This window comes from Panthera pardus, unplaced genomic scaffold, assembly GCF_024362965.1.
Source record: "Panthera pardus isolate Hobbes unplaced genomic scaffold, ASM2436296v1 HiC_scaffold_20, whole genome shotgun sequence".
Classification (NCBI taxonomy): Eukaryota; Metazoa; Chordata; class Mammalia; order Carnivora; family Felidae; genus Panthera; species Panthera pardus.
The window spans coordinates 28,108,312-28,121,823 of record NW_026526766.1 but is presented as its reverse complement, the minus strand read 5'-3'; the positions used below and the strand labels follow the sequence as shown (position 1 = coordinate 28,121,823).

Genomic DNA, 13,512 nt, shown 5'->3' with positions numbered 1-13,512 from the left:
CCAGGAGATTTTCACCAAAAACACTAGGACTAAAGGACAGGCAGGGTGATGCTGAAAAGCCAGTTGGGGTTTTCCGGGTGAATTCTTTTCATGAACCATCCACTAACGTATAAATTCATGGTAATTAGTTGATGTGGGCCCTCAGGGAGGCACCGGATCCCTCCACAGGGCTGTCCCTGGTCTTCCAGCTCACCTCCCCTGGAGCCACTGAAGCAGGCACAAATTCCCCTGGGATAATTAGGGACCCAGGCATCACATGCCCCAGCAGCCCAGAGCTCCAGGGCACAGAGGCCCCGCCCACAGGATGGATCAGCCAATTGCAGGGCACGCAGGTGGTGGGGGCAGGGTTGCTAGGGCCAATCCCAGACCTTAAGTGGACAGCCTCCTACCCATCGCCAGGCCTCCTGGACATCCCCTGACCTGAAGCTGTGACTGAGCTGCACAACTACACCTGCCACAGGTGAGATCCCCAGAACTAACATGAAGGGTGGGCCACCTCTGAAAACACTGGGGACAGCTGCCTTAGGGTTCGGGGGTTTGGGGCTCCAGGAGGCACTCTTCCAGGACCTGACCCCTCCAGACATGGCAGCTTGCCCCCCCCCCCCCACCACCACACCAGGACTCAGGGCTCCTCACTCCCTGCACTGCCATTTACATGCCTTTGGAACCAGTAGGCAGGTCACAGGGCAGGGAGTGGGAGCACTGCACGTCCCACAACCTCAGCCTTCCTCCACAGCCCATGTAAACACTCAGGAGGATAAATTCATTCTTTCTGCTCTTAGTGACTCTAACATCTCAGAAGGAACGATGGCTTTTTAGACGGTTTGGTCTAATCAGAAACTCATGTGTTTTCCTTTCCTAGGTTTTGAAACATGCACCCTTCCTTCTTCCTGGCTGCCCTTTGCCTGGGAATAGTGTCAGCTGCTCCACAAGTCAAACAGAGCTTAGATGAACAATGGTCCCAGTGGAAGGCAACACACGGGAAACTATATAGCATGTTTGGTAACATTAAAGCTGTCCAGAGGGACCCCTGAAGAGAACATTCCATGCTGGTGTGAGTTCATAGCAGGGAGTGGCTTCTTGAGGCTGCTCTTACCAAGGCAGTAAACAGGGTACTGTGACTGCCCACAGTGTGGGCATACATGTGGTTGCCGGAGAATAACTCCCAGAAGCATCAGGCATTCCTGGCTGTGGTTTCTCCTCCTCTCTTTGAGCACATCCACTAGGTGCACATCTGGTGGTTTTAAATAGAAATAATGATGATAAGTTATATGTTTGTCTCCAGGATGAAGAAGGACAGAGGAGAGCAGTGTGGGAGAGGAATATGCAAATGATTGAACAGCACAATCAGGAACACAGCCAAGGGAAACACAGTTTCATGATGGCAATGAATGGTTTTGGCGACATGGTGAGTGTGGCACAGATTGCTGAACATTTCAGGCTTCCTCTAAGTGCTTTTTTTTTTTTTTTCAATATACGAAATTTATTGTCAAATTGGTTTCCATACAACACCCAGTGCTCATCCCAAAAGGTGCCCTCCTCAATACCCATCACCCACCCTCCCCTCCCTCCCACCCCCCATCAACCCTCAGTTTGTTCTCAGTTTTTAAGAGTCTCTTATGCTTTGGCTCTCTCTCCCACTCTAACCTCTTTTTTTTTTTCCTTCCCCTCCCCCATGGGTTTCTGTTAAGTTTCTCAGGATCCACATAAGAGTGAAACCATATGGTATCTGTCTTTCTCTGTATGGCTTATTTCACTTAGCATCACACTCTCCAGTTCCATCCACGTTGCTACAAAAGGCCATATTTCATTCTTTCTCATTGCCACGTAGTATTCCATTGTGTATATAAACCACAATTTCTTTATCCATTCATCAGTTGATGGACATTTAGGCTCTTTCCATAATTTGGCTATTGCTGAGAGTGCTGCTATAAACATTGGGGTACAAGTGCCCCTATGCATCAGTACTCCTGTATCCCTTGGGTAAATTCTTAGCAGTGCTATTGCTGGGTCATAGGGTAGGTCTATTTTTAATTTTCTGAGGAACCTCCACTCTGTTTTCCAGAGTGGCTGCACCAATTTGCATTCCCACCAACAGTGCAAGAGGGTTCCCGTTTCTCCACATCCTCTCCAGCATCTATAGTCTCCTGATTTGTTCATTTTGGCCACTCTGACTGGTGTGAGGTGATATCTGAGTGTGGTTTTGATTTGTATTTCCCTGATGAGGAGCAATCTTCAGCATCTTTTCATGTGCCTGTTGGCCATCCGGATGTCTTCTTTAGAGAAGTGTCTATTCGTGTTTTCTGCCCATTTCTTCACTGGGTTATTTGTTTTTTGGGTGTGGAGTTTGGTGAGCTCTTTATAGATTTTGGATACTAGCCCTTTGTCTGATATGTCATTTGCAAATATCTTTTCCCATTCCGTTGGTTGCCTTTTAGTTTTGTTGCTTGTTTCCTTTGCTGTGCAGAAGCTTTTTATCTTCATAAGGTCCCAGTAATTCATTTTTGCTTTTAATTCCCTTGCCTTTGGGGATGTATCGAGTAAGAGATTGCTACGGCTGAGGTCAGAGAGGTATTTTCCTGCTTTCTCCTCTAGGGTTTTGATGGTTTCCTGTCTCACATTCAGGTCCTTTATCCATTTTGAATTTATTTTTGTGAATGGTGTAAGAAGTGGTCTAGTTTCAACCTTCTGCATGTTGCTGTCCAGCTCTCCCAGCACCATTTGTTAAAGAGACTGTCTTTTTTCCATTGGATGTTCTTTTCTGCTTTGTCAAAGATGAGTTGGCCATACGTTTGTGGGTCTAGTTCTGGGGTTTCTATTCTATTCCATTGGTCTATGTGTCTGTTTTTGTGCCAATACCATGCTGTCTTGATGATGACAGCTTTGTAGTAAAGGCTAAAGTCTGGGATTGTGATGCCTCCTGCTTTGGTCTTCTTCTTCAAAATTACTTTGGCTATTGGGGGCCTTTTGTGGTTCCATATGAATTTTAGGATTGCTTGTTCTAGTTTCGAGAAGAATGCTGGTGCAATTTTGACTGGGATTGCATTGGATGTGTAGATAGCTTTGGGTAGTATTGACATTTTGACAATATTTATTCTTCCAATCCATGAGCAGGGAATGTCTTTCCATTTCTTTATATCTTCTTCAATTACCTGCATAAGCTTTCTGTAGTTTTCAGCATACAGATCTTTTACATCTTTGGTTGGATTTATTCCTAGGTATTTTATGCTTCTTGGTGCAATTGTGAATGGGATTAGTTTCTTTATTTGTCTTTCTGTTGCTTCATTGTTAGTGTATAAGAATGCAACTGATTTCTGTACATTGATTTTGTATCCTGCAACTTTGCTGAATTCAGGTATCAGTTCTAGCAGACTTTTGGTGGAGTCTATCAGATTTTCCATGTATAATATCATGTCATCTGCAAAAAGCGAAAGCTTGACTTTATCTTTGCCAATTTTGATGCCTTTGATTTCCTTTTGTTGTCTGATTGCTGATGCTAGAACTTCCAACACTATGTTAAACAACAGCAGTGAGAGTGGGCATCCCTGTCGTGTTCCTGATCTCAGGGAAAAAGCTCTCAGTTTTTCCCCATTGAGGATGATGTTAGCTGTGGACTTTTCATAAACGGCTTTTATGATGTGTAAGTATGTTCCTTCTATCCCGACTTTCTCAAGGGTTTTTATTAAGAAAGGATGCTGGATTTTGTCAAAGGCCTTTTCTGCATCGATTGACAGGATCATATGGTTCTTCTCTTTTTTTTTTTTATTAATGTGATGTATCACGTTGATCGATTTGCAAATGTTGAACCAGCCCTGCATCCCAGGAATGAATCCCACTTGATCATGGTGAATCATTCTTTTTATATGCTGTTGAATTCGATTTGCTAGTATCTTATTGAAAATTTTTGCATCCATATTCATCAGGGATATTGGCCTGTAGTTCTCTTTTTTTATTGGGTCTCTGTCTGGTTTAGGAAAAGTAATACTGCCTTCATAGAATGAGTCTGGAAGTTTTCCTTCCCTTTCTATTTCTTGGAATAGCTTGAGAAGGATAGGTATTATCTCTGCCTTAAACGTCTGGTAGAACTCCCCTGGGAAGCCATCTGGTCCTGGACTCTTGTTTGTTGGGAGATTTTTGATAACCGATTCAATTTCTTCGCTGGTTATGGGTCTGTTCAAGCTTTCTATTTCCTCCTGATTGAGTTTTGGAAGCGTGTGGGTGTTTAGGAATTTGTCCATTTCTTCCAGGTTGTCCAATTTGTTGGCATATAATTTTTCATAGTATTCCCTGATAATTGTTTGTATCTCTGAGGGATTGGTTGTAATAATTCCATTTTCATTCATGATTTTATCTATTTGGGTCATCTCCCTTTTCTTTTTGAGAAGCCTGGCTAGAGGTTTGTCAATTTTGTTTATTTTTTCAAAAAACCAACTCTTGGTTTCATTGATCTGCTCTACCGTTTTTTTAGATTCTATATTGTTTATTTCTGCTCTGATCTTTATTATTTCTCTTCTTCTGCTGGGTTTAGGCTGCCTTTGCTGTTCTGCTTCTATTTCCTTTAGGTGTGCTGTTAGATTTTGTATTTGGGATTTTTCTTGTTTCTTGAGATAGGCCTGGATTGCGATGTATTTTCCTCTCAGGACTGCCTTCGTTGCATCCCAAAGCGTCTGGATTGTTGTATTTTCATTTTCATTTGTTTCCATATATTTTTTAATTTCTTCTCTAATTGCCTGGTTGACCCACTCATTCTTTAGTAGGGTGTTCTTTAACCTCCATGCTTTTGGAGGTTTTCCAGACTTTTTCCTGTGGTTGATTTCAAGCTTCATAGCATTGTGGTCTGAAAGTATGCATGGTATAATTTCAATTCTTGTAAACTTATGAAGGGCTGTTTTGTGACCCAGTATATGGTCTATCTTGGAGAATGTTCCATGTGCACTTGAGAAGAAAGTATATTCTGTTGCTTTGGGATGCAGAGTTCTAAATATATCTGTCAAGTCCATCTGATCCAATGTATCATTCAGGGCCCTTGTTTCTTTATTGACCGTGTGTCTAGATGATCTATCCATTTCTGTAAGTGGGGTGTTAAAGTCCCCTGCAATGACCACATTCTTATCAATAAAGTTGCTTATGTTTATGAGTAATTGTTTTATATATTTGGGGGCTCTGGTATTCGGCGCATAGACATTTATAATTGTTAGCTCTTCCTGATGGATAGACCCTGTGATTATTATATAATGCCCTTCTTCATCTCTTGTTACAGCCTTTAATTTAAAGTCTAGTTTGTCTGATATAAGTATGGCTACTCCAGCTTTCTTTTGGCTTCCAGTAGCATGATAAATAGTTCTCCATCCCCTCACTCTCAATCTAAAGGTGTCCTCAGATCTAAAATGAATGCCTTGTAGACAGCAAATAGAGGGGTCTTGTTTTTTTATCCATTCTGATACCCTATGTCTTTTGGTTGGCGCATTTAATCCATTTACATTCAGTGTTATTATAGAAAGATATGGGTTTAGAGTCATTGTGATGTCTGTATGTTTTATGCTTGTAGTGATGTCTCTGGTACTTTGTCTCACAGGATCCCCCTTAGGATCTCTTGTAGGGCTGGTTTAGTGGTGACAAATTCCTTCAGTTTTTGTTTGTTTGGGAAGACCTTTATCTCTCCTTCTATTCTAAATGACAGACTTGCTGGATAAAGGATTCTCGGCTGCATATTTTTTCTGTTTAGCACACTGAAGATCTCGTGCCAATCCTTTCTGGCCTGCCAAGTTTCAAAAGAGAGATCAATCATGAGTCTTATAGGTCTCCCTTTATATGGGAGGGCATGTTTATCCCTTGCTGCTTTCAGAATTTTCTCTTTATCCTTGTATTTTGCCAGTTTCACTATGATATGTCGTGCAGAAGATCAATTCAAGTTACGTCTGAAGGGAGTTCTCTGTATCTCTTAGATTTGAATGCCTTTTTCCTTCCCCAGTTCAGGGAAGTTCTCAGCTATTATTTCTTCAAGTACCCCTTCAGCACCTTTCCCTCTCTCTTCCTCCTTGGGATACCAATTATACGTATATTATTTCTTTTTAGTGTATCACTTATTTCTCTAATTTTCCCCTCATACTCCTGGATTTTTTTATCTCTCTTTTTCAAAGCTTCCTCTTTTTCCATAACTTTATCTTCTAGTTCACCTATTCTCTCCTCTGCCTCTTCAGTTGGAGCCGTCGTCGTTTCCATTTTGTTTTGCATTTCATTTAAAGCGTTTTTCAGCTCCTCGTGACTGTTCCTTAGTCCCTTGATCTCTGTAGCAAGAGATTCTCTGCTGTCCTCTATACTGTTTTCAAGCCCAGCGATTAATTTTATGACTATTATTCTAAATTCACTTTCTGTTATATTTTTTAAATCCTTTTTGATCAGTTCATTAGCTGTTGTTATTTCCTGGAGATTCTTCTGAGGGGAATTCTTCCGTTTTGTCATTTTGGATAGTCCCTGGAGTGGTGAGGACCTGCAGGGTACTTCCCCTGTGCTGTGGTGTATAACTGGAGTTGGTGGGAGGGGCCGCAGTCCTACCTGATGTCTGCCCCCAGCCCACCGCTGGGGCCACAGTCAGACTGGTGTGTGCCTTCTCTTCCCCTCTCCTAGGGGCGGGATTCACCGTGGGGTGGCATGGCCCGTCTGGGCTACTTGCACACTGCCAGGCTTGTGTTGCTGGGGATCTGGCGTATTAGCTGGGGTGGGTAGGCAAGGTGCATGGGGGCAGGAGGGGCAGGCTTAGCTCGCTTCTCCTTAGGTGATCCACTTCAGGAGGGGCCCTGTGGCAGCGGGAGGGAGTCAGATCCCATGCTGGAGGTTTGGCTCCGCAGAAGCACAGAGTTGGGTGTTTGCACGGAGTGAGCAAGTTCCCTGGAAGGAACTGGTTCCCTTTGGGATTTTGGCTGGGGGATGGGCGAGGGAGATGGCGCTGGCAAGCGCCTTTGTTCCCCACCAAACTGAGCTCTGTCGTCCGGGGGCTCAGCAGCTCTCCCTCCCTTTGTCCTCCAGCCTTCTCGCTTTCTGAGCAGAGCTGTTAACTTATGACCTCCCAGACGCTAAGTCGTGCTTGCTGTCAGAACACACTCTGTCCGGCCCCTCCGCTTTTGCCAGCCAGACTCGGGGGCTCTGCTTGGCCGGCGAGCCGCCCCTCCGCCCTGGCTCCCTCCCGCCAGTCCGTGGAGCTTGCACCGCCTCGCCGCCCTTCCTACCCTCTTCCATGGGCCTCTCGTCTGCGCTTGGCTCCGGAGACTCCGTTCTGCTAATCCTCTGGTGGTTTTCTGGGTTCTTTAGGCAGGTGTAGGTGGAATCTAAGTGATCAGCAGGACACGCGGTGAGCCCAGCGTCCTCCTATGTCGCCATCTTCCAACCCCTCTAAGTGCTTTTCCAAATCATCTCATGCTTGCCAACACTCTGTTTCCTTTTCCTTGAAGACCAGTGAATAATTCAAGCAGGTGTTGAATGACCTTAAAATCCAGAAACACAAAAAGGGAAAGCACTCCAAGCACCTCTCTTTGCTGAGATCCTTTCATCTGTAGACTGGAGAGAGAAAGGCTATGTAACTCCTGTGAAAGATCAGGTGGGACAATACTCAGCAGTTCCCTCTCAAGAGTAAAGCCAAAAGGAATCAGTGTCATTGCTATGGAAATTGAAGCACAATATGCAGTTTGCTATGGAAATTGAAGCACAATATGCAGTTTGTTATGTTTTAGAAGAGTTTTCAGACCTATGGGCTGTTGTTAAAGTCTTGCAATTAATTTTGTAGGCTAAGCGCGTTTGCATTTTGTTTTCAGGGTGACTGTCATTCTTGTTGGGCTTTTAGTGCAACTGGTGCCCTTGAAGGACAGATGTTCCGGAAAACTGGAAAACTTATTTCACTGAGTGAGCACAACCTGGTAGACTGCTCTTGGTCTCAAGGCAATGGCAGCTGCCGTGGTGGCCTAATGGTTAAAGCCTTCCAGTATGTTAAGGACAATGGGGGACTAGACTCAGAGGAATCCTATCCATATCATGCACGGGTAAGTGGAGTTCCTTATCTTTTATCAAAGTTGAGCATATTCAGTAGAAACAGATCCTGTATTTAGAATTCTTGTATGCGATTATAGACTCTATACCTGCAAATGGTCAGAACTGACATTAAAATGTATTACCCTACTAGCACAGCTCTCTGATTACCTCATTACCATATAGCTGTTCCTACAACTATGTTACACGGTGACACGAACAGCATCTTATATACAGTACAGGTCTCCAGAGTGAAAACTTTATGAACGAGTAGACCCAAAGAGTGTCTCATTGGATAGACACTGCTAATTTTTCAACTTCAAAACAATCAAACCCATTTTATTTATTTTTTATTTTTTCAATATATGAAGTTTATTGTCAAATTGGTCAAACCCATTTTATGTCCTGAGATGCTTTATAACAAACTTGACTTGGAAATCATTCAGTTGCAAACAGTCTTGCACTCCTGTTCCCCTGGAGGTGGATGGTAGTGATCAAGTCTCTCCCCCTTTACCTTTGAAAGAACGAGTCCTGCAAATACAAGCCTGAGAGTTCTGTTGCCAACGTGACTTCCTTCTGGAGTGTCATAAACAAGGAGGATGGCCTAATGACCACAGTGGCAACTGTGGGGCCTGTCTCTGTTGCTGTAGATGCAAGCCTGAATTCCTTCCAGTTCTATAAAAAAGGTCAGCATGTGTCTACGTAGAAAAGTAGGCAGGACAAATGGGGAACCACCATCATATAAGGCAAGATTGATCTATAAGGTATGGATTTCATGTAGTTGTTCCTTCAGCACATGTGATTTTGTGCCTGTTGTTCAACATATTGACATGACTTGACCCAACTTCCTCTCTTTCAAGCACTTCATAAATATATTTAAATGGCTACATAATTTGATTGGTATAGCTTAACTTACTTTAGTTTTTCCCAAATGTTAAGCCTGGAAGATTTCTAACGAGTTTTACTAATGAAATGGACGCTGGAAAGAAGCCCTTGGCTGAAGTGGTTTTGTGTTTTTCTGCTGCTTCCCAATGCTGACATGGTAGAATAGAATAACAAAGTTTCAGCGAGTGTTCTTCTATCCCTCTTGACTGTTCTTCACAAAAGAGATTGTGATGATGTGTATTTCTGCTGGTATTGCATGAGGGCCTAAATCCCTAGCCTTGCTAAGCAAAAAGAACTGATTTCTAAGTCTTATTGGATTTATATCCCACCTGAATTTTGAGATGCCTCCTTTACTGCGGTGACTCGGTTATTGTTAGATGTTATCATGTCGCTTTGATGTCCCACCTTGGAACTGAATTTACTTTTCCAGGCATTTATTATGATCCAAAGTGCAGCAATAAATGCCTGAATCACGGTGTTCTGGTGGTTGGCTATGGCTTTGAAGGAGAAGAATCGGAGAACAAAAAATATTGGATTGTCAAGAACAGGTATAAAAAGCCAAAAGTATTTATCTTTGGATTTGAAAAGGAAATCCTTTTGGCATCGGTGTTTGGATACAGATCGTCAAACCCCTGAGCCCACTTCTGAGACCCCAGAAGTGTTTGCCCCACTTAGCGGGAACAGAGACATATTCATTTGATGACATTAAGCTACTCTTTCAAGCTTGCAAGGGTCCTGCTATAGTTTGAATATCACTGCATCTGAAACACTTCTGACCCCAAGAAATTCCTTTTCCTGTCTCTCATTTTGTGGTTTTGTGAAAGTTTTGGGGATAGATTTCTCTGCTGGGTTAGAACTCAACCATGAGCGAGGATGGCCTCTCTTGATTCTTCCTGAATCTGTCCTGGCCTTTGGGGCACTGCTGAGTGTCAGGTGTCATTGTCCATAAAGAGAAATGTATTTATTCCTCTGTAATAAATGAAAAACCCCATCTTCTTTCAGCTGGGGTGCAAATTGGGGCAAACATGGCTACATACTCATAGCCAAAGACCAGGACAACCACTGTGGAATCGCCACCATGGCCAGCTTTCCTGCCGTGTGAGATGATGGTGTAAAGAAGACCTTAATTGGCAATAAATTATCGAGAAAATGGGTTTTATTTTCAAGGTGACCACACCCTACTGTATGGGATGAAGCACTTGAATGATTGAATTCTCAAGTTGTGATTTGATTGTGTGACATTTTACACTGGGAATGTTACCACTCACTCATTACTGCTGTAAACACCTTTGTATCAGTGACTTGTCTAGTAACTTTAGAATTTTCATTTTTTAAAAAAAGTATGAAGGTTTACTTTTTAAAAATAAAACAACTGCAGGGGCACCTGGATGGCTGAGTTGGTTGAGTGAGCAGCTCATGATTTCGATCCAGATCATGATCTCATGGTTCAGGGTATTGAGCCCCTTGTCAGGCTCCATGAGCTGACAGCATGGGATTTTAATTTCTTTAGAGAAACCCACAAACATGCACTAATTACCATTAATGTTTTCCTCCACCATAAAATGTTGTAACAAAAAGGAAGGACTTGAATATCGTATGATTTGTAACTAAGTTTTGGTGATGATTGAAATACGTATGCTGCTTAGAATGGAAGTTTCCTCTCTTCTGACCCCTTTCCTTCTAAAAAGAACCCAGTGTTTAATTGCATATCCATTTAACCAAATTTAACTTTATAATTCCTGAATCATTTGGTTCCTTTGCAATTTATTTTGATAGAAATTATGAAGATCTATGAAATATGGGAAACGCTGGTAATAACTTTATGGTACCTACAGACCTAGGGAGGAATCAAAATTTGTTTTCTGCTTTATTTATTACATGCCTATGGGATTCTTTTAAAAATAAGGTTTTTTAAAGTTTATTTCTTTCTTTATTCTGAGAGAGGGAAAACACAAGCAGGGGAAGGGCAGAGAGAGAGGGAAGGAAAGAATCCCGAGAAGGCTTCAGGCTCTCAGCACAGAGCCTGACATGGGGATCTACCTCACAACATTGAGATCATGATCCGAGCAGAAATCAGGGTACAGTCACTCAACTGACTAGGCCCCCCAGGTGCTCCTAAAAATAATTTTATGAGAAATGCAGTTTGGGCTTTTTAAATTTTTTTTAAAAAACATTTATTTATTTTTGAGACAGAGAGAGACAGAGCATGAATGGGGGAAGGTCAGAGAGAGGGAGACACAGAATCTGAAACAGGCTCCAGGCTCTGAGCTGTCAGCACAGAGCCCTACGCGGGGCTCAAACTCACGTACCGGGAGATCATGACCTGAGCCGAAGTCGGCCGCTTAACCAACTGAGCCACCCAGGCGCCCCTAAATTTTTAAAAAAATTTTTTTTTACATGTATTTATTTTTGAGACAGAGACAGAGCATGAACGGGGGAGGGGCAGAGAGAGAGGGAGACACAGAATCGGAAGCAGGCTCCAGGCTCCGAGCCATCAGCCCAGAGCCCAAAGCGGGGCTCGAACTCATGGACCGTGAGATCGTGACCTGAGCTGAAGTCGGACGCTCAACCGACTGAGCCACCCAGGCGCCCCGCCCCTAAATTTTTAAGTAAATATAAATGGCTTTGTAAATTACAGAAGCTTCTAATACCTGCTGAATCGTTCACACATCAGCCAGGTCTTCCCACTTTCCCTCCCATCAACACCTGAACAAGTTCTCAGAGTCTTGGGCTGAACTCCCAGGATGGTGTGGAGAGTACTGAGAGAGCCTGTCATGGTGAAGCAAGATGACTTTTACAAGGAGTCCTTTCTAGAGGATGTTCAGAGACCGACTAATGGCAGACTGCATGTTCCAACAGACCCAGCCTTGTCTTCATCCTACACACCCTTCTGCTCAGTGGCCTTGCCTCTTTCCATCACAAGGTGGGGTCTCAGCCCTTCCCCAGGTCCCTGGGCCATCTGGTGACAGGCAACAAATACAATACAGCAGCAAGTCTCACTGGGGATGAAGGCCAGGTGATAGAATATCAGCCAGGTCTTCAAGACCTGGAGCTCTTCAGGGGTATCCTGGCACACCTGTTCTTGGGATGTTGCTTAAAGGTCTTTGTTTACTTAGACTCCTTTCAGGAGTAAACTTTGGATCATGGAGGCCTCATTGTCCATACCCTTTCCAGAAACATCTCTTGTGTCCATGGTAGAGACTTATTCTAAGCCTGGAAAGTTGTCACTGAGTCCTTTCGTAAAGAGGCTTCTTGGGGGGCGCCTGGGTGGCTCAGTTGGTTAAGCGGCCGACTTCGGCTCAGGTCATGATCTCGCAGTCCGTGAGTTCGAGCCCCACATCAGGCTCTGTGCTGACAGCTCAAAGCCTGGAGCCTGTTTCAGATTCTGTGTCTCCCTCTCTCTGACACTCCCCTGTTCATGCTCTGTCTCTCTCTGTCTCAAAAATAAATAAACGTTAAAAAAAAAAAAGAGGCTTCTTGGATTGAGTCACTATTAAAACAAATATACTAATGGTGATCCTACTCACCAGGAGCAGATTGCAATTCATTCAAACTAGAAAATTTTCTATATTTAGAACATTTCTTAGAGAGTTCTCCCTTCTAGCAGCTGCCTTCTTGGTATTTAGGAGGGGATCAAAATGAAAAGAAAACACAAGCCAGTATAAGGCTAGTGTTAGGGAGTCTCTTAATAAAAGAACAAAAATCAGAATAAGAATCAAAAACCAAATCTGACATCAATCCCCCTTCTTATATCTCCTTCATCCCCACGCCTCTGTCCCTGACCCTCCAGGAGATCTTTTGGATCTCTGGGCTCCTGGTCTAGAAACTTTCCCTTCAAAACCGAGCCCCAGCTCTTCAGCCAGTTCCCTTAAATACAAAAACTCCAACTCTCCCAGAAAAATCCTGAACGCCCAGCTCCTTATTTTAACTATTGTTTCTTTACAAGATTTATAGAGAGTACCTCAGCCTGGCCTCCTGGCCTGGGAAATAGAGTTTGTTCCTGTAAGTGCTGAGTGTTGAGAAGTACATCTAGCAGGAGCGGCCAGGAAGGGCGGTAAAGCTCATGCTGCGGTCCGTACAATTGCTCAGAGTCTCCAGGGCTTCGTGATCAAGTTCTGCCAGTTCCAGGCATTCCTGAGCAATGTCCTTGAGGAGGGTTTCCTGGACCCCTGTCACAAAGAATTAATGTCCCCTGGACAGTGACAGGCCTTCTCAATTATGAAGTCCCTTTACCTCTACTCTCAGAAGATCCTACCGAAATTACAGAGAAATTTTAAAAATTAATACATTTTTACAACCCAACTCACAGACACCTTCACTGACTGCTAAAGGGAGTCCTTCCAGCCCATTAGTATATGGCTGTTACCAGGCAGGCCAAACAGCCCCCCTCACAGGGGACACAGAGGGCCACAGCCTCTCTCTGGCCCTCCTGGGAATGACCAGGAGAAGGCACAACTGTTCAAGGGTTAATAGGAGCAATGGAAAAGGCCTGTTCCCCCAAAATGAGTTGGTCTACGGTTGAAATATACACTCAGGTGTAGAGGAACACCCAAAAGCGTTTGTTAAGCATTTTATACAAACTTTAAAAAGCATACTGTATTCAATCCG

At 43.5% G+C, this 13,512-nt stretch overlaps 1 pseudogene; it reads left to right on the top strand.

Moving 5' to 3' along the window:
* The first annotated feature begins 869 nt into the window (after positions 1 to 869).
* LOC109251636 (procathepsin L-like) lies at positions 870 to 10,271 on the top strand (annotated as a pseudogene).
* Positions 10,272 to 13,512: the final 3,241 nt, after the last annotated feature.